The sequence below is a fragment of the Schistocerca cancellata genome, chromosome 3 (genome assembly GCF_023864275.1).
Source record: "Schistocerca cancellata isolate TAMUIC-IGC-003103 chromosome 3, iqSchCanc2.1, whole genome shotgun sequence".
Taxonomy (NCBI): Eukaryota; Metazoa; Arthropoda; class Insecta; order Orthoptera; family Acrididae; genus Schistocerca; species Schistocerca cancellata.
Window position 1 is genome coordinate 284,534,170 of NC_064628.1, and position 19,276 is coordinate 284,553,445.

Genomic DNA, 19,276 nt, shown 5'->3' on the forward strand with positions numbered 1-19,276 from the left:
AGTCTAAGCATTTCAGAGAGAGAAAATGGTCTTGTTCTGTCTTAATTTTAGCAATCATAGTTTAAAACGAATAGCCCCACACAGCTTAATGACTTTGCATGTTCTTGACATGTATATAAAAGTTAATGTACAGTGTTTCTTTCCAAATGCCTCAGACTTGCTCTACCCTGTCAACCTTTGCATATAACATATTGATTACCCTCAGAATGATTCTAGTGCTTTCTTTCCATACATTTCTTTCATTAGCATTTGTCTCCTCAGTAGTTGTTTCAATTTCATGTGCCTTTCCAGTTACTGTTTTGAGGGCATGTCTAAAAGCTTGCGTTTCCACAGTGCAATGTTTAAGAGTATTAGTGATATAATCAGTAGAGCTTCCAAGACTTCAATTTACTGCTTCAATTTTTGTGTTAACATGCAGATGGATATCTGGCCTGCACATCACACCCTCGGAGTGAGTGCATGGCATTCTCGCAAACTTACCCATTGCAAACAATAAACTGATGCAGCTACATAGTGGTACACTGTCTTTTAAACAAAACCTCCTGGAAGTTTCGTATGTAAGTCCATCAATCAGTTTTCTTGTTTTGTCAGTTACTAGAAGCCAATACTGTCCATGATTCCAACAGTCCTAACATATGGCTATAAACTCATTGAATGTCATGCCAGTTTCTACACATGCTAGCTAAATTGTTTTAAATTAATATTGACCAGTTTGAAAGCAATAATATGGTTCGCATTATCGCTTACCAACTGCTGTAGAATCCTAGAGTATGTTTGGTTCAAATAGAGGAGATCGATCTTCATATGGCGACCAAAACAGAAATATTTCCGGTTCCCATCCTGGATTTCCAGTGAGATATTATCAGATATGAATACATTGCTTGGATTTACTTTTTCAGGTGATGGAATATCGCTGCTTTCACTGAACATCTGGTACATTACTCTATCAATACCATGCAGATTATCTTGCAATAGCTGATACTGAGGCTGAGATAATGAGTTCGAAAAAAGGTATAAGTGCCCAAAGTTGCATTAACAGAGATGGAACACCAGTCTTCCCACAGTCAGGAGGACCTACAATTAAAGTATGTATGATATTGGAGAGAAGGGTCCTTTCTTTCCTGTTCTTGTTATCAACGTTATTGCAGGACAAGTTAGTTACTGTGAAATCCTTGTGACAAGGCTATTTCATCCACTGAGCGATGGTGACAATTAACGGTTTTTACATTAGCATTCAGTGGATTTTATAGAGTGAGGAATCACGTACTGATATTTCATTTTTATTTTTTCTTTATGAAATCTTACACATATAAGGATAAATATATATGCTTAAATATGCTCATAGTTTGGTGCCGGCATCTGGTATGGCAAGTTCATACATAATCCCACGTACACTCCTGGAAATTGAAATAAGAACACCGTGAATTCATTGTCCCAGGAAGGGGAAACTTTATTGACACATTCCTGGGGTCAGATACATCACATGATCACACTGACAGAACCACAGGCACATAGACACAGGCAACAGAGCATGCACAATGTCGGCACTAGTACAGTGTATATCCACCTTTCGCAGCAATGCAGGCTGCTATTCTCCCATGGAGACGATCGTAGAGATGCTGGATGTAGTCCTGTGGAACGGCTTGCCATGCCATTTCCACCTGGCACCTCAGTTGGACCAGCGTTCGTGCTGGACGTGCAGACCGCGTGAGACGACGCTTCATCCAGTCCCAAACATGCTCGATGGGGGACAGATCCGGAGATCTTGCTGGCCAGGGTAGTTGACTTACACCTTCTAGAGCACGTTGGGTGGCACGGGATACATGCGGACGTGCATTGTCCTGTTGGAACAGCAAGTTCCCTTGCCGGTCTAGGAATGGTAGAACGATGGGTTCGATGACGGTTTGGATGTACCGTGCACTATTCAGTGTCCCCTCGACGATCACCAGTGGTGTACAGCCAGTGTAGGAGATCGCTCCCCACACCATGATGCCGGGTGTTGGCCCTGTGTGCCTCGGTCGTATGCAGTCCGGATTGTGGCGCTCACCTGCACGGCGCCAAACACGCATACGACCATCATTGGCACCAAGGCAGAAGCGACTCTCATCGCTGAAGACGACACGTCTCCATTCGTCCCTCCATTCACGCCTGTCGCGACACCACTGGAGGCGGGCTGCACGATGTTGGGGCGTGAGCGGAAGACGGCCTAACGGTGTGCGGGACCGTAGCCCAGCTTCATGGAGACGGTTGCGAATGGTCCTCGCCGATACCCCAGGAGCAACAGTGTCCCTAATTTGCTGGGAAGTGGCGGTGCGGTCCCCTACAGCACTGCGTAGGATCCTACGGTCTTGGCGTGCATCCGTGCGTCGCTGCGGTCTGGTCCCAGGTCGACGGGCATGTGCACCTTCCGCCGACCACTGGCGACAACATCGATGTACTGTGGAGACCTCACGCCCCACGTGTTGAGCAATTCGACGGTACGTCCACCCGGCCTCCCACATGCCCGCTATACGCCCTCGCTCAAAGTCCGTCAACTGCACATATGGTTCACGTCCACGCTGTCGCGGCATGCTACCAGTGTTAAAGACTGCGATGGAGCTCCGTATGCCACGGCAAACTGGCTGACACTGACGGGGGTGGTGCACAAATGCTGCGCAGCTAGCGCCATTCGACGGCCAACACCGCAGTTCCTGGTGTGTCCGCTGTGCCGTGCGTGTGATCATTGCTTGTACAGCCCTCTCGCAGTGTCCGGAGCAAGTATGGTGGGTCTGACACACCGGTGTCAATGTGTTCTTTTTTCCATTTCCAGGAGTGTATTTACGCATAGCACGCGTCATACAGCTAAGTGGTGATTTCTACAGGCAGATTAGGATTCCGACACGCCAACTCCATCAAACTGATCCACATTTTCTCATAGAACCTGTACACATATAGTTTTAAGCTTAGCTGTCTTCAAAGAGCATAATGGATTGGATAACTGACATATATCAGGTTTTTAGGTGTCTAGTCTTGTAGATGAGTGCACTTTATACAAAACTAGAGCTATTCGTTAGGCTGCAAAGTTTTCGGTGTCAGCTACAGTTATTGACATTCTCCAGCCACTTTCTTAATAATTCTAATTGAACTTTATAGAGAAGTAGAACATATTCTACCGGTTTTGTCATCCCTAAGACAAAGCCAAAACACATCGACGACACGACACCTCACCCACATTCCAGGCCACTTGTAGTGTGGTGGTAGTTTGAAATGTCTAATTGATGACGAAGTATTATAGGTGAGGCACAAAGTCTGACAGGGCAAGGGGCAGTTGCAACGCCAAAAGACTGCATCGAAATGAAAAAACATGCAGGAGATGGGAGTTTGGTGCAGGAATTGTCAACTCGACCTGAACATAAGTAACTGTAATGTATTGCACACAAATACCGGGTGGTCATTATTGAAGTGTACTACTCACAGATGTCCGGAGTGGGCTGTAATTGTCACATAGCAGGGAAACTTCGATAAGATGCTAATGCCTTACTGTGGAAGCCTTTTACGCTGGAAAAAATTAGTTCCAATTTTGATCACCAGATACAAATCTGGCGCTGTGAATGTAAGAAAGACATGTAGAAGTGTTTCCACATGTAATGGATTAAAAACGGGGTGTGGGTAGAAAAGGTCAAACAAGTGAGAGAGGCATAATGTTGATTTTATTATTAACTGGTGCTTACACAGTTTCTTTGGTATGAGCACTGGAGACGTCGACGTAATGCTGCATCCGTAAAATGACGTGATAAACAGTTGCTTGCGCCAGGTCTGGTGGAATCTGAGCAATGTGCTCCTGTATACCGGCATTTGAATCAGGTACAGATCGATCATGTCCCCAGTAAATGCGTTCTTCCGGATATCCCCAGAGCCTAAAGTTGCATGGATTCAGATCAAGTGCTCTTGCACGCCATGCAGCAAGAAAACCTTAGAGATAACGCATTCGTGGAAGGTTGCATTAAGCAGATGTTTCACAGGGCGAGCGACATAAGGTGATTTCCCATCCTGCATGAAAACAGTGGTTTCCACACAGTTGCGCTCTTCAGAAGCAGGAATCACATGCCTCTACATGGAGGTTTCAAGAACGTGCACAGGTCACGGTATACCTGACAAGTCATCTGTGAGTATTTTCTTCATTACAAATTGACCGAAAGTAAAGCTGTTCGTGAATCAACACCACACAATCACAAAAGGCGAGTGCAATGGCTCTTCGTGTATACCACGTAGTTTGGCAGTTCCCCAAACTCGGCAGTTCTGTATATTCAGTGCACCCTGCAGTGTAAAATGTGCCTCGTCACTTCATAGAATATCACCTGGCCACATGGCATCAACTTCGATCCATATCAAAAACTGAAGAGCAAATTCAGAACATTAGTGTGTATCGTGAGGTTTCAGTTGCTGCATTGTGTGGATCTTGTACGGGTGCCAGTGTAAAATAGACAGCAAAACTGTGTATACTGCTGTCCGTGCCGTAGACAATTCTCATGACATTGCACGAGCAGCAGCACTACCTAAGGCACATACAGTTTGGTCAGTTACGGCAACAGCAACCTCGTCAACAACTTCCTCAAGGATAGGACGCCTTCCTCTTCTGCGTGCCACATCAAGCACGCCTGTGTTTTATAATTTCATTATCATCTTCTTTAAGCCATCTGATGAATTTTAGCCTCTCCTCAGACCCTTCATCCTGCGGTACTCTCTCAAAATATCACTTGAATTGCTGCTGTTCACGTAAAAGAGTTTCAGTAGTGCACAGTCTCTCTTCTCGATAGCCATACTGTTCACTCACATTACGGCTTGTCAAATGACAGCGTGGGTGTCACACTGTCATCCAAACATTTTACACTGTCAGATTTGCACCTGGTAGCCAAAGTTGAAAGTAATTTCTTTCCAGTGTAAATCGGTTCTGCATTGACATTTTGCTGCCATAAGACTGGATCTCTGTGAGTAGCTGCACCTTAATTATAACCACACGGTATATCAAAAGCTCCACTATTGTTTCATCACATTATTAGCGACAAACAAATGGGAAGAATAACTATCCTAAAATAACTAATAATCGTCTAGAGCAAAGTTAAGTGGAAAGGCGGCGTTAGACAACAGCAGGAAAAGCAGCTGTCAGTCTGAGATTCATTGGGAGAATCTGAAGGAAATGTAATTCATCTAGGAAATAGCAAGCTTAGAAAACATTTGTTAAACCGATCTTTTAATACTGTTCGTCAGTCTGCGACCATTATCAGGCTGGATCAACAAAAGAGAGTCTGGGGATGATCTCTCAAAGAGGTGTTACGTCACGGTATTGTTTAGTCGACGCGAAACACTTATGGAAGTTGAAACTTGCTGGCAGATTAAAAGGGTGGTCCGGACCGGTACTAGAATTCGGAACCTTAGAGACATACTCAACAGGCTCCAGTGGCAGACGCTACAAGAGAGGCGCTGTGTGCCACAAAGAGGATTCCTGTCGTATCAGAGAGCGTAAGTTGCAGGAAGAGTCGAGGAACATATTATTTCTTTCCATGCAAGTCTCACAGAAGTACTGCAGTGAGAAAATTTGAGAAATCAGAGATCCTACGGAGCTTTATCAACAATAACTCTCCTCACGTGCAGTTCACGAATGGTATAAGGAAGGAGGGAATTTATGATAGTACGAGAATTATTCTCCGCCACGCACCATAAGATGGCTTGCATAATATAGGCTTGGACATAGAAAAATTCAGCCTAATGTTTACCAAATCGGCATCCTAGTATTATTAATCGATTTAGGAAAATCGCGGAAAATCTGTCTCCTTGATTGAAAGAGGATATGAACCACAGCCTAAATGATACATCCAGATTGTACCATAGAAAGACCTGAACAGCATGTGGCTTAAAATATTCCATAGACACGCTCAGTATTGTTATGCCTGATCATGAACGAGTCTGTCAAGTACGCAATTCCAAACCAACCAGCACGATCACTGACAGTGGCTTGTACACTCAGATTTCATACTTAAGTCAGTAAGATGTGAAGGCAGTTTTTCAACACAGTTAACATGCAACCAGATTTCTGTTATATGCAAGTAACATACTCGAGGAACTGGTTAACATACGTGGTGAGAGACTGCCACTGTCGGTGTTTCATAAACAAGAAGCTTCACAAACACAGAACTATCTCGTTTCAGCTTGATGTGTACCTTGCAAAAAGCATTATCCATTCTCGCTGGCTACAATGAAAGTGCTCGGTTAGCGCCTTCCCAGAGACCGAGACCTCCTCCTTGTCTACCAAAAGGCTGCTGCTGCTGCTACGGGGCATCCTTGGCACTTTGAGCGCTGCAGGCATAGCTGTCCTCCAGGTATGGTTCAAATGGCTCTGAGCACTATGGGACTCAACATCTGTGGTCATAAGTCCCCTAGAACTTAGAACTACTTAAACCTAACTAACCTAAGGACATCACACACATCCATGCCCGAGGCAGGATTCGAACCTGCGACCGTAGCGGTCGCGCGGTTCCGGACTGAGCGCCTAGAACCGCTAGACACCGCGGCCGGCCCCTCCAGGTATGCTGTGGCCTGCTGCCAGAGAGCAAAGTAAGTAGAGCAGCCTTCCCCATGGTGAAGGACCAGAAGCATGTGCCCGGTCGTCCCGTCCCTCAGCTAACCATTGCACTTAGCGCAGCATTACATGTCTCACTTAAGTTATTAGATTGTAAAACAACAGATATTTCAGTTTCCATACACTTATCTCTAGAAGAATGTATTTACACTGCATTACACCTTCGCTTCAGTTACTAGGCAATAACACAAAATTCATTTTATTTTAGTTATTTATTACGCTTTTCTCTATTATAAATTGTGAAGGTGGTTCGATGAACCCTCTGCCAGGCACTTAAATGTGATTTGCAGGATATCCATGTAGATGTAGATGTAGACAACCGAAAGTACCGTTGTCTCCTACACACACCACTGCAGGGTGACACTTATTGAACTATATGAAAACAAACGTAAATTAGTTACAAACTTCAGTCTGCACACATTCTGTTCTACATATAAACGTCACAACAGATTTTTTGGATTTAGGTTATGACATGTTTGATATGCCTGCCCTCATTGGGGATGATGTGGTGCAGACGAATAGCGAAATTGTGCATGCCCGATGAAGTATTGGAAGGTCGATGCTGTCGATGACACCCTGAAAGGCTCTTTTCAGCTCAGCATTGGCTCTAGGGCTATTGCTGTACACCTTGTCTTTAAAATCGAGACCACCTTGTACAGGCAAGTGATCCCTGCTTCGGAAGAGCGTAACTGTGTGAAACCCGCTGTTTTCATGCAAGATGGGACAACACCTTACGTCGCTCACCCTGAGGAACATCTACTTAATGCAACCTTCCACGAACGTGGTATTTCCAAAGGTTTTCCAGCTGCATGACGTGCAAGATCACCTGATCTGAAACCAGGCAACCTTAGGCTCTGGGGATATCCAAAAGAACGCGTTTACCGGGGACATGTTCGATCTGTACCTGATCCAAAGACCAGTATACAGGAGCACATTGCTCAGATTCCACCAGACCTGGCGCAAGCAACTGTTTATCACGTCGTTTTACGGATGCAGCATCATTTCGACGTCATACCAAACAAATTGTCTAAGCAGCAGTTAGTAATAGAATCAACATTATGCTTCTCTCACTTGTTTGACCTTTTCTGCCCACACCCCTTCTTAATCCATTACATGTGGATACACTTCTACATGTCTTTCATACATTCACAGTACCAGATTTGCATCTGGTGATCAAAATTGGAACTAATTTTTTTCCAGCGTTAAACGATTCCACATTAACGCGTTAGCATGGTTGCGAAGTTTTCCTACTATATGACAATTACGGCCTACGTCGGACACCGAAAACTTTGCAGTCTAAACGAATGTTTCTGTCTATTCAGTCAGAAAAAAGTTCTCAGCAGTAGGTTACAGACATCCGATAGTTCTTCCAAAATTTTATAAAGAATCTGTAGGCCAGGAAAGTTTTAAATTTCAGATTCAAAGTTCTTCAACCGAAGTCGAAGTTCGGCACTGCAGCTCGTTTAATTCTAGAAGTCCCGAAAGTGGACAATATTATCTAAGTACGTCAACTCGCAATGTGGCGAAATTTTCTCAGTACCACAATAGCTCTAGCACAAATTTTCCAAGTGTTAGAAATCAATGAAAATTTTCCATTGTCGAAAAGTGTGGCCACATTCTGCTTAGACTGACACACTAAGTTAGTCACACATAACCTGCAAACCAAGCATACCCTGCATTGCCGGAACAAGGGCTTCAACGTCCGGGCCTCATATTGGGTTCGTCCCTCCTCTCGCCAATAAGTGGGGGTTACATTCTCAAAACATACAAACTGAGATAAATCTTAACATGTAACACACACAGAAAAACTGAACTCACGCCATGTCCATGGTTTAATAAGGCACCCGATGTATATGAGAGGCATTTAGAAAGGAATGCAACACTTTTTTTCTTGGCCAATTTCGGTTGCAAAAATGTGGAGTTGGTGTGCAACATCATGGAATATTCCCACTTTAACCCCTTTAGTTACACGAATTTCCCACAGGTGGTAGCGCTATACGTAGCCTTCAATATGGTATCCGTAATGAAAGTGCGTTCAAACGGAGGAATGCCGTTGAATTTCTTTTGGCGGAAAACCAGTGCATCACAGATTTTCGTAGGCGCCTGTAGAATATCTATGGAGACAAGCAGTGAACAAAAGCATGGTGAGTCGTTGGGTGCGGCGTCTTTCACTATCACAACAAGGTCGTGTAAACCTGTCCAATCCCCCACGTTCCAGCTGGTCGCACACAGCTGTGACTCCTGCAGTGTTGGAACGTACTGACACTCTCAATCGAGGTGATCAACACATCACAATCAAACACAGGGCTCCACAAATGGGTTTCTCTGTAGGTAGTGCTGACCACCACCTGGGGTCATCAATGGTCTGTGAACGCTGGGTTCCTTGCTGCATAACGGGAGACCATAAAAAGCAACCAAGGACCATCTGTGAGGAATTGCTTGCGCGTTACGAGGCTCACTGTCACAATTTTTTGTCGAACATCGTCACAGGGGATGAAACAATGGTTTGCTTTGACAGATCCTGTTTATTTTGCATTCTCGTCTGTTACTAAGAGCCATACACAAATACCTGCCTGATTGACAAACCACATTACACACAAGAAAGCTACACAATAAAATAAACAATTTACACCCAAAAATTGACTTCATATTAGAACAGAAACAGATAACATACTAAATTTTCTGGATCCCATCATACAAAAAACAAATAAAACTCCTGACTTCACAATATTTAGGAAACCGACAACCACCAGCACCACCACTCCCACACTAAAGAACCACCCACTGGCACACAAGCAAGCAAGCTTCAAATTAAAGTTCCACAGATTAAACAGAACATTTATAAGCTAGTGTAACTACACACAGGAGCTAAGCACAATAAAACAACTAGCGTTGGAAAAGGGTTATGATACCCACATGATAGAGAAACGAAACTGACAAATATGTAAATGGAAAAGGAATGAAGAGACCATATACATGCTAGACTTTACAGAACATAAAAGAACACAGCACATAGACATTGAGCACATGAAAGAAGCAGGGACTTTAAATAGGCTGGAGGACTGACAAAACAACGCAGAAAAAGCTCATAACACAGGAAATATCCAGAGATGAATTCAACAGATCAGGCGTTTACCAACTCACATGCAGTACTTGGTGTCCGTAGAGCAAATGTACATGATATTCAGAACACCTCACAGCTCTAAAAAGTAGCAGCTCCAACAGCACCTCTGCTGATAACCTAATAGCCCTCGACTACCATCAAACCGAAATAGAAACAGATTTAAAAGTACTAACACCCAGCCACAACCTGTACCGCAAACTGACAACAGAAGAAAACTTCCACATACAGAAAGCGATTCAGAACGAAAATGGGCTTAAATGAATATACTACACTAAGCAAAGGCACGATATTGAACACATTGAACATTAATAAGCATTAACTTTACAGAAAATACAACACATAGCTGACAAGCCTACACACACACACACAGTGACACAGCCACAGCCCCCCCCTCCCCCCCCACACACACACACACAGAGAGAGAGAGAGAGAGAGAGAGAGAGAAAGAGAGAGAGGGGGGGAGGAAGAGAAAGAGTGTGAAAGAGAGACAGATAGTAAACAAAATTCAAATTCAGCACCAAACTCACTTGAAATCAAGTGAACGCCAACTCTGATGAGACACATAATAACAATGTTTACTTTTGACAAAGTGAAAAGGATTTGTTGTGAACAAAATTGTGCAAAATATGTATAGTATTTGTGTGTGGTTCTCAACAACTCATGAGAACACAAAAGAAGAAGGATCTGTCAAAGCAAAACGTAAAACAATTAGCAATTTTAATGATGATACTGTTTATAAATTTAAGACAATTGACGAATTTTGTAGGTGGATGATTGCTGATAATCATCAGAATTATATACTTACAGTTCATTGTGCTAAAGATTACGATTTTCAATTGATTCTGAACCACTGTCTACGCAGGAGCTAAATTGATGTTATTGGAGATAAAGCATTTAGAACTAAAAATTATAGACAGAAGCAATTTTATATGAGGAAAACTTAGTAAATTTCCACAAACATTTGATTTGAAACAATTAAAGAAAGGTTACCTCTCACATATATTCAATACACAGGAAAATTAAAATTACATAGGACCATTTCCTGATACCAAATACTATTGTGCTGATACTATGACGCTTAAAGATAGGCAAATATTTCTCAAATGACAAAAAAGTTAATGAAAATTCTGTATTCAATATTAAGAAAAAATTAGTAAATACTATAATTCTGATGTAGATATATTAATAAGAGTTTATTTGAAACTAAGAAAACAACAGCTAGAAATAGCTAATGTGTATCCATTCTGTTATTTAACAATTGATGGAGGTTTCATGGAAATATGCACATCTAAATATATGCCTGAATTAAAAATTGCTGTACTGGATAGATAACAAAAAGAAAATTATAGCAAAGGATCTATAGCTTGGTTGAAGAGTTAAAACAGTTACCCGAAGTTGTTAAACCACTGAATCAAGACAAGCTTTTCATGGAGTTCATACAAATGCAATCAAATTAAGAGCTAAAACAGATACTGTTAACACAAAAATAAGGTAGACTGATGTGTGTAGTCTCTATCCAACTGTACAACATTATCACTACTAGCCCGTAGGCCCACCGAACAAAAGTATACACGCCAAGATATTATTTTAATAAATGGCGTGTTCTTATAAAACGTGAAGTAGTGACATCTAGAGGGTTGTATTATCCTGTTTTACCTGTATGTATGAAGATCGATAAAAGTGAAAAACTATGTTTTATTGGAACTTGGACAACTGATGAAGTACATAATGCTACAGAAAAAGGAAATAAAATTTTAAACATCAAAGTGTGTGTGGCGGTCAGAGTGGTATCTCTGCGCACTGACATGCTCTTAGGACGTGGGTCTTGGCACGTGCCTTTGTGCAGTTGTGTTTACCTTTTGACCGGTGACGCTCGCAAGGCTTGTTTATGTGTGTATATGTGTAATTGTGCAGTTAGAATAAATACGAGTTTCATACAAGTGGTGTTCTGGTTATTACGGCAGCTAAGCAACCTGACTCCCTTAGTGCTGACCCCGGACTTTTTTGATACGACCACAGTATGCGCGTTTCTCATCTTTCCTCCTGCCACCGTTACACACCGATGAACCACCATGTGATTTGTGAACCGGAGCTCGCCATAAGTTTCCCTACAATTTCATTCATGGACGAATTGCCGGAAATTCACCCATCGGCGGCTCTGCCTACAGTGTTAAACCCGTGTGCACAACATAACCCCACTAGTACAGTCCACGCACCATGGCCCACACATGTCGCAGTGCCTCAAAACGTGTGGCAGTTTCCGAACTTCATACCGCAGGTGAAACCAGAACTTCCCTCACCAAAGTGCTCAGCAACATCCCGTATGAATGTGTTACATACCAGCCCAACACATGACCAGGTACTTTCGCCCGAAGTGCATACCGCTACGTTCCCGACATACCAACAGCTTGCGACGGCATTTGCAGCAGCCGCAACGCCCGCACCTACCACGTTTGCTCCCGCGCCTTGTGTGTCGTGTGGTCAGAGACCTAATTGCGCTACAGTACAGACACTTCACCATATACCAATTTCCAGGCCTCCACTGTCACCTTATCGCCATCTTCCTACAACACCACAGCAGCCACCTGTAGGGTGGTTTCCGAAGCTGCCACAACTACAGAAGGACAATGCTATATCATGGTTTGTGTTAGTGGACAATATTCTGGACATTCACGGAGTGTGGGGAGACGATGCACATTTCAATTGTTTAATTACCCACCTCCACGGCGAACCAGACCTGGTCAGTGACCTATTGCTCTCGCCACCAAGCCAGCACAAATATGCCATCACAAGAGCTCGTATCATCGAGCACTTATCGCACCCTCCAGCAGAAGCCATCCACTACATAATTCACGATGTGCCAATAGGGGACCGTACGCCTTCACAATTTTGGCGCCATTTAAGGGCCCAGGTGGGCAAGGAGCAACTCCCCGACCTCGCACTCTGGGCATTGTGTCTTGTGAAATTACCGCCAGACCTCCTACTACACCTGTTGGCATACCAAAACGCCGCTCTGGAGGAAGAACTACGACAAGCGGACCAGGCATATTCCATTACCAAACATCGACAGATCGCGTCCTCCTGTTTTTCCAACACTCCGAATGTTGGCGACACTGCCTTCATGTCTACTACGTGTCACCAGCCGGCTGGCAGAGGCCGGGCGCTTAGCTCGCAGCAAGGGCCCCTGGTGGCCAGATGGCCGTACTTCTTACGGTTCCTCGACTGGTTGCCTCACCCACCTCCAAGCGGGTGCAACCGAATACGCCACGTGACATTGCCAGCTCGCCGGCTCAGGCACAACACCCAGCGTACCCACTATGCTGGTATCATATCACGTTCAGCGATGCGCGTTCTTGTCGCGCACCCTGCAAGTACCCAAACGGGCAGCACTAGTCAGAATACGCACCATGGCTCGCACTGGCAGTTTAGTGCGCCAAAAACATTATCAACTGACCACCCCCACTGCCCACCATGCCGACAGACTTTACATCCACGACAGGATGAGCACACTCTACTTCCTCGTGGACACGGGCGCTGATGCTAGCGTCATTCCTAAGTCGAGTGCCCCATCTTCGACATTGACGCCCACTGTGCCACTGTGAGCAGCCAACAATTCTGCAATTCGCATCCACGGTTCAGCCGAACTCCAACTAAATCTCTCGCCTGATTTACGCTGCACCTGGACATTTTGCATCGCGGATGTCGACTGCCCCAATATCAGTATGGATTTCGTGCATAACTTCAGGCTCTCGCCAGACCTCGAGGCAGCAGCCCTCCTGCATCACGCTTCCAGCAACAGGATACCAGGGATTTTCGCCACCTTCCCCCGCCCCCTGCCACACGCTGTGACACCTTGCCCACCATGACAGCCAAACACGCCCATCTCATGACAGAGCTCTCTGCCGCCTGGTCGCACCTGACAAACCAGCACCTCAAGATCACCGACCTTCGCGCTGAAAACGCGCGCCTGCAACAGCTGAAAACCGCCACATCAGCCGAACTGTCATGCACACGGGAGGCAGCAGGGGACGTTTCCGCACTGTGGGGATACACCCACAAGAACTCGACCGAGGTGCAGATACCTCCGCAACAATGCATTTTCCCGCAGGTCAGTGACTTCCTACCTCTAATGTAGTGAGTGTTACCCCACCTAGTCCCAGTGTGGTTCCCCAGGGTGTCCCACAGGTGATAGGCGCGAATACTAACGGTACCTGTCACCATTTGAACACCACGGAAGGCCTCCCAGTACGCAACAAGGCTCGACGCCTTAATGCCCCAAATTACAGCATGCAAAAACCGCTGTACAGGAGCTGTTAGATTCAGGTATTGTCCATCCATCCAACAGCAATTGGTCCTCTCCTATCCATCTAGTGCCCAAGAAGGACGGTTCATTTCGTTTGTTTGGCGACTACCAACAGTTGAACGCCAGAACGATTTTAGACAACTACCCTATACGAAACATACAAGATTTCGCCCAAGGACTCCATGGTGCACGCGTTTTCAGTGCACTTGATTGCCGAAAAGCGTACCATCAGATCACCATGTACCAGTACGACATCCCTAAAACAGCAATTATCACCCCTTTCAGACTGTACAAATACTGTTACATGCCGTACAGCCTCAAAAACGCCGCACAGACTTGCAACGGTTTATCGACTCCATACTTTTCTCACTCCCATACTGTTACGCATATTTAGATGACATCCTCATTTCATCAACTACCCTTGAGGAACACGAACAGCATCTATCAACAGTTCTTAATGTTCTTGCCGAGAATGGAGCCTAAATCAACGACGATAAATCTCAATTGCGGTCGTCTAGTGTGACATTTCTGGGCTATACTGTTTCCGCGGAAGAGACCCGCCCCACGTCAGACAGAGTCGCATTTATATGCGACCTCCCCCTGCCCGAGACTTACCGACATTCCACACGCCGCATCCCTACACGCTCCGTTGACCAACGCACTCATCAGAAAGAATACTTCAGGGCTCCGCAAGGTCCCGAGGGGTGACGACATGTGATGCATGTTCAACGCACTAAAAACGGCACTAGCGAACGCTGTCATGCTCGCGCACCCGGGTATCTGATGCCCCAATATCAATCACAGCTGACGCAAACAACGCTGCTATCGGCGCTGTGCTCCTGCAGCAGGTGGCAGGCTCCACACAACCACTACATTTCTTCTCGCAGAAGTTGTCAGCCTCCCAGCGTAAGTGGTCCATTTCCAACCGAAAACTTTGCTATTTACAAGGCAGTTCAGCATTTCCGAGAGGACATTGAGGGTACGTCAGTGACCATATATACAGAACACAAACCGTTGGCGGACACTGTGCGTAATCCCACAACCGACCTTCCCCCCCACCGTTTCAGACACATGGACCTAATATGCCAATTCACAGCAGACATCTGTTATATCAAGGGTGCGGACAATGTCGTTGCTGACTACATGTCACGGGTCGGTACGATCTCGTTTTCTTGGGACTTCGATGACCTAGCTGCCCAGCAACAAGCGGATGACGACATTCAACAGTCACTGAATAGCGAGTCCACCTCGCTCTCAATTGAGCCCTGCCGAATTCCAGGTTCGGCCTTACCAGTCCTCTGTGACATCTCCACAGGTACTGCCCAGCCCCTAGTACCGGCTGCCTTGCGCCGTAAGTTATTTGCCACTATCCATGACCTAGCACATCCCAGTATTCGGGCTACCACACGCCTCGTAACAGAGTGATTCGTATGGACTGGGGTTAGAGCAGACTGCAAAAACTGGACACGGGCATGCATACCTTGCCAACGCGCTAAGGTCTGCTGTCACGCATACCCACCACTGGGCTCGTTTGAGGTACTGAAAGGCAGGTTCCGTCACGTCCATCTTGACCTGGACAGACTGCTCCCTCCTTCCGAGGGTTCCCGATACATTTTATTTATCATCGACTGTGTTAGTTGGTGGGTGGAGGCGATTCCAATAACAAGCCATTACCACCGACTCTGTCGCACAGGCCTTCATCACCTCCTGGATCGTGAAGTTTAGTTGCCCCCCATCTTCGGTCACGACGGACCAAGGGCAACAATTTGAAGCTGTGCTCTTTGGCAAATTATGCGATCTATGTGGTGCAAACCAATTACGTACAACCACCTACCACACGCAAAGCAATGGGTTGGTCAAGCGCTGGCACCATACATTAAAAACAGCGCTGATGTGCCACAACAGATCTTGGTCCAAAGCCCTCCCCAGGTTACTACTAGGTGTCCGTTCAGCTTACAAAATCAATTTGCAAGCCTCCCTAGCGAAATTGTTGTATGGGGAACCCCTCATCCTCCCAGCACAATTCGTCGAGAGTTCTGATCCTCCCCCACAGTCAGAACTTCCAACACTTATAGAATGCGTCTGACACTTCGCCGCGAATGTACGCCCCCCACCCACACGAGCACACACAGTCCCTCGTGCCTTCGTGCACAAAGACCTACACGTTTGTGATTACGTGATACTGCACGATGATACGGTACGACCCACACTACATGCGCCCTACTCAGGCCCACACAAAGTGATAAGCCACTCGCTGCAGACCTTTGACATTCTGTGCAACGGTGAAATACAAACAGTGTCCTTCTCATGCCTTAAACCAGCTTGGCGCCTCAACAGCGAGGCAACTTCAGAATACAACTTCCACTCCGACCATACTCTCATGCCACCTTCCATCTCTAATACCTCAAATGCACAGAACCCCCCCCCCCCCTCTGGTACCCAGGACATGTGTGATGATGCGTGTGAGACCAGTGGTTCGTGTTCTCCCCCCAGCTCAGAGGCTGCAGGAAAGGTCGCGTGTGAAGGTTTCACCCTTCCCTCCCCTCACCTTAGTGTTTCCGTCGACCGGCCGACACAGACCGACAACACCAGCGTCGCCATTTTCCACGTCGACGTGTCACCTTTTCCGGTTGAGGACCTGTCTCTCCATCTACGAAATGGGACACTGTTCGTCCTGCATGTTCCCCCCACACATTGGATGATTCAGCCACTCAGGTTACACTCCTACGCACGTTTGCAGTGCCAACGGACGCGGAGGAGGCGGCAATTATCACTTCGATCGACGAGGACGGCCACCTCTGCGCGCGCCTTTGTGCAGCTGTGTTTACGTTTCGACCGGTGATGCTCGCGAGGGTTGTTTATGTGTGTATATGTGTAATTGTGCAGTTAGAATAAATACGAGTTTCATACAAGTGGTGTTCAGGTTATTACGGCAGCTAAGTGACCTGATTCCCATATGTGGAATAATAGAAATAAAAGCAACATCTTTAAAAATTATGTGAAAGGCTTTATGAAAATAAAATTGGAAACAAGTAAATGTAAGTTTAAAACAAATAAGATATATATAAAATATGTAAAAGAAAAAATAGGTATTAACTTTAGATCTAAAGAAAGTAAAAGTAAACCCAGGAAAGGTATGCCTGAATTCATTATAGGGAAAATTTGGACAGCAGCAAAATATGAGTAAAACTGAGTATGTGGAAGATTTACTACAATTTTTGAGATACTATTGGATGATTGATTAGATAATATAGATATAAATTTTGTTATTGACAATACGGTCCAGCTGAAGTACAATTTCAAGGAAAATGACAACGTTAAAATAATTTTATAGCAGCATTCACAATATCAAATGCAAGACTCACATTGTATGATATGTTAGATAAGCTAGGAAAAGCTGTTGTATATGTATTTTGATACAGACAGTATAGTAAATATTGACACTGGTGAAATTCCCAATCCAATGTCTTAATATTAACATAGGTTACCAGTTTCCAAGTTGTACTTGAGATTTTGACTTCACCCTCATGATGACAATACATTCATGAACACATATATACTGGTTGAATGTCTATGGTCTTGTCCATTTCTCCACGCACTCAAAAACTGTATGAGCACTACGTGCAGGTGATGATCCAAATCCAAATCTTCACTCACCTTGGCCATACAGGCTTGGAATTCTGTAACAGAAATCCTGAGATTAATTCCACTGAATTACTTTATATTACCTCTGTGTTAATAGTAATGCTTCCATCTATTAACACACACCTTTAACCATTGATTCCTATTTGTCTTTAATACTGCATTTGGCAGTTCTACTTTGACCGCTTCATATGCTCCTCTGAAATGGGAATCTAACTTCTTTGAATTATGTTGTACTGTCTCATTGTGTAGTGACACTTGGTCACCTATCTGAAATGTCCTTGGATGCTCTGTCTTATAATGAGCCTTGCTTGCTTCTTTGGCCTCTTCTTTTCTCTCTCACTCTTCTATGTGCTTCATGCATTCTGGCTTTGAACTGATTTATGTAACTGTCATACTTGTACCCATTGTGGCTCTCTTTCTGTAATGGCCTTCGTACATTTGCTGTTCTTCTGAACATCAAATCAAAGAAGATATACCCTGTGCTGGTATGTGGTGCAGTGTTAAAAACAAAAATACTGCAAGAGATCCACATATCCTAGTTGCTGTGATCCTCGTTTATCAAATGTATCAAATATTCCATTATTGTTTGATGTTTCGTTTCTAATGCTCCATTCATCTGGGAATGGAAAGAAGTTGTAATTCTTAATAATTTACTCACTCTATTAAACACTTTACTCAGAAAGTTCAATCTTTGGTGCATCAATACTACTGAAGGAATGCCATACAATAAAATAATCATCTCAATAAATTTTTCTGCTATTGTATCTGCATATTGCTTCTCTAGTGAAGTGGTTACTGGAAACTTACTCAGATCATCCTGGAAGGTTAGGATATATCTGTTGCCCTATGACGTTACATCTAATGTGCTGATTATATCAATATTGCATTTGCCAAGAACAGTTGTGGCCATATCTGCAATTGTCAATGGCATTTTTGTTTTACACTGAGTATCTTATTGTGTTGCCATTTTTCATGTGTTCTGGTGTACTCTTCGATGCCCCTGTACATTCCCTTCCATGTGCTATATTCTTTTAAATGCTCCAGCAGTGTACCCCTTGGTGACCACCCAATGGATTATCATGTATTTATTTCATAATCACTGCTTTCTGCCTGTCACTCAATTACTACCATATTCTCATCTAATTCTTTGTTCTGTTATCGTTCTTTTTTGTTCTGGAATCTCTCCTCTTTACGCTTCTTTGTCAATTTCTGCATTCACTTAATGCATCTGTATTGCTGTTCAATCTACCTGGCTTATATAATCTCATATGAATTCTCCTCAAGTTTTAGTCTCCATTTTAATAACTGTGAGGACAGGTCCTTACAACTAAAAATCCAAGTTAAAGGCTCCTGATCTGCCTTAATTGTGAATATTCTTCCATATACATATGGTCAAAATTGCTTTTTAGCCCAGTCTAATGCCATACACACTAACTCCATGGCTGAATAATTCTTGTTCACTTTATTTAGGGATCTCAACGCATTAACTGTTGGTAGATCTCTACCAATTTTTCCTTGTGACAGTACTGTCCCAATGGCCCCACCACTTGAGTCTATGGGTATAATGAAAGGTTATTCAAAACTCGGA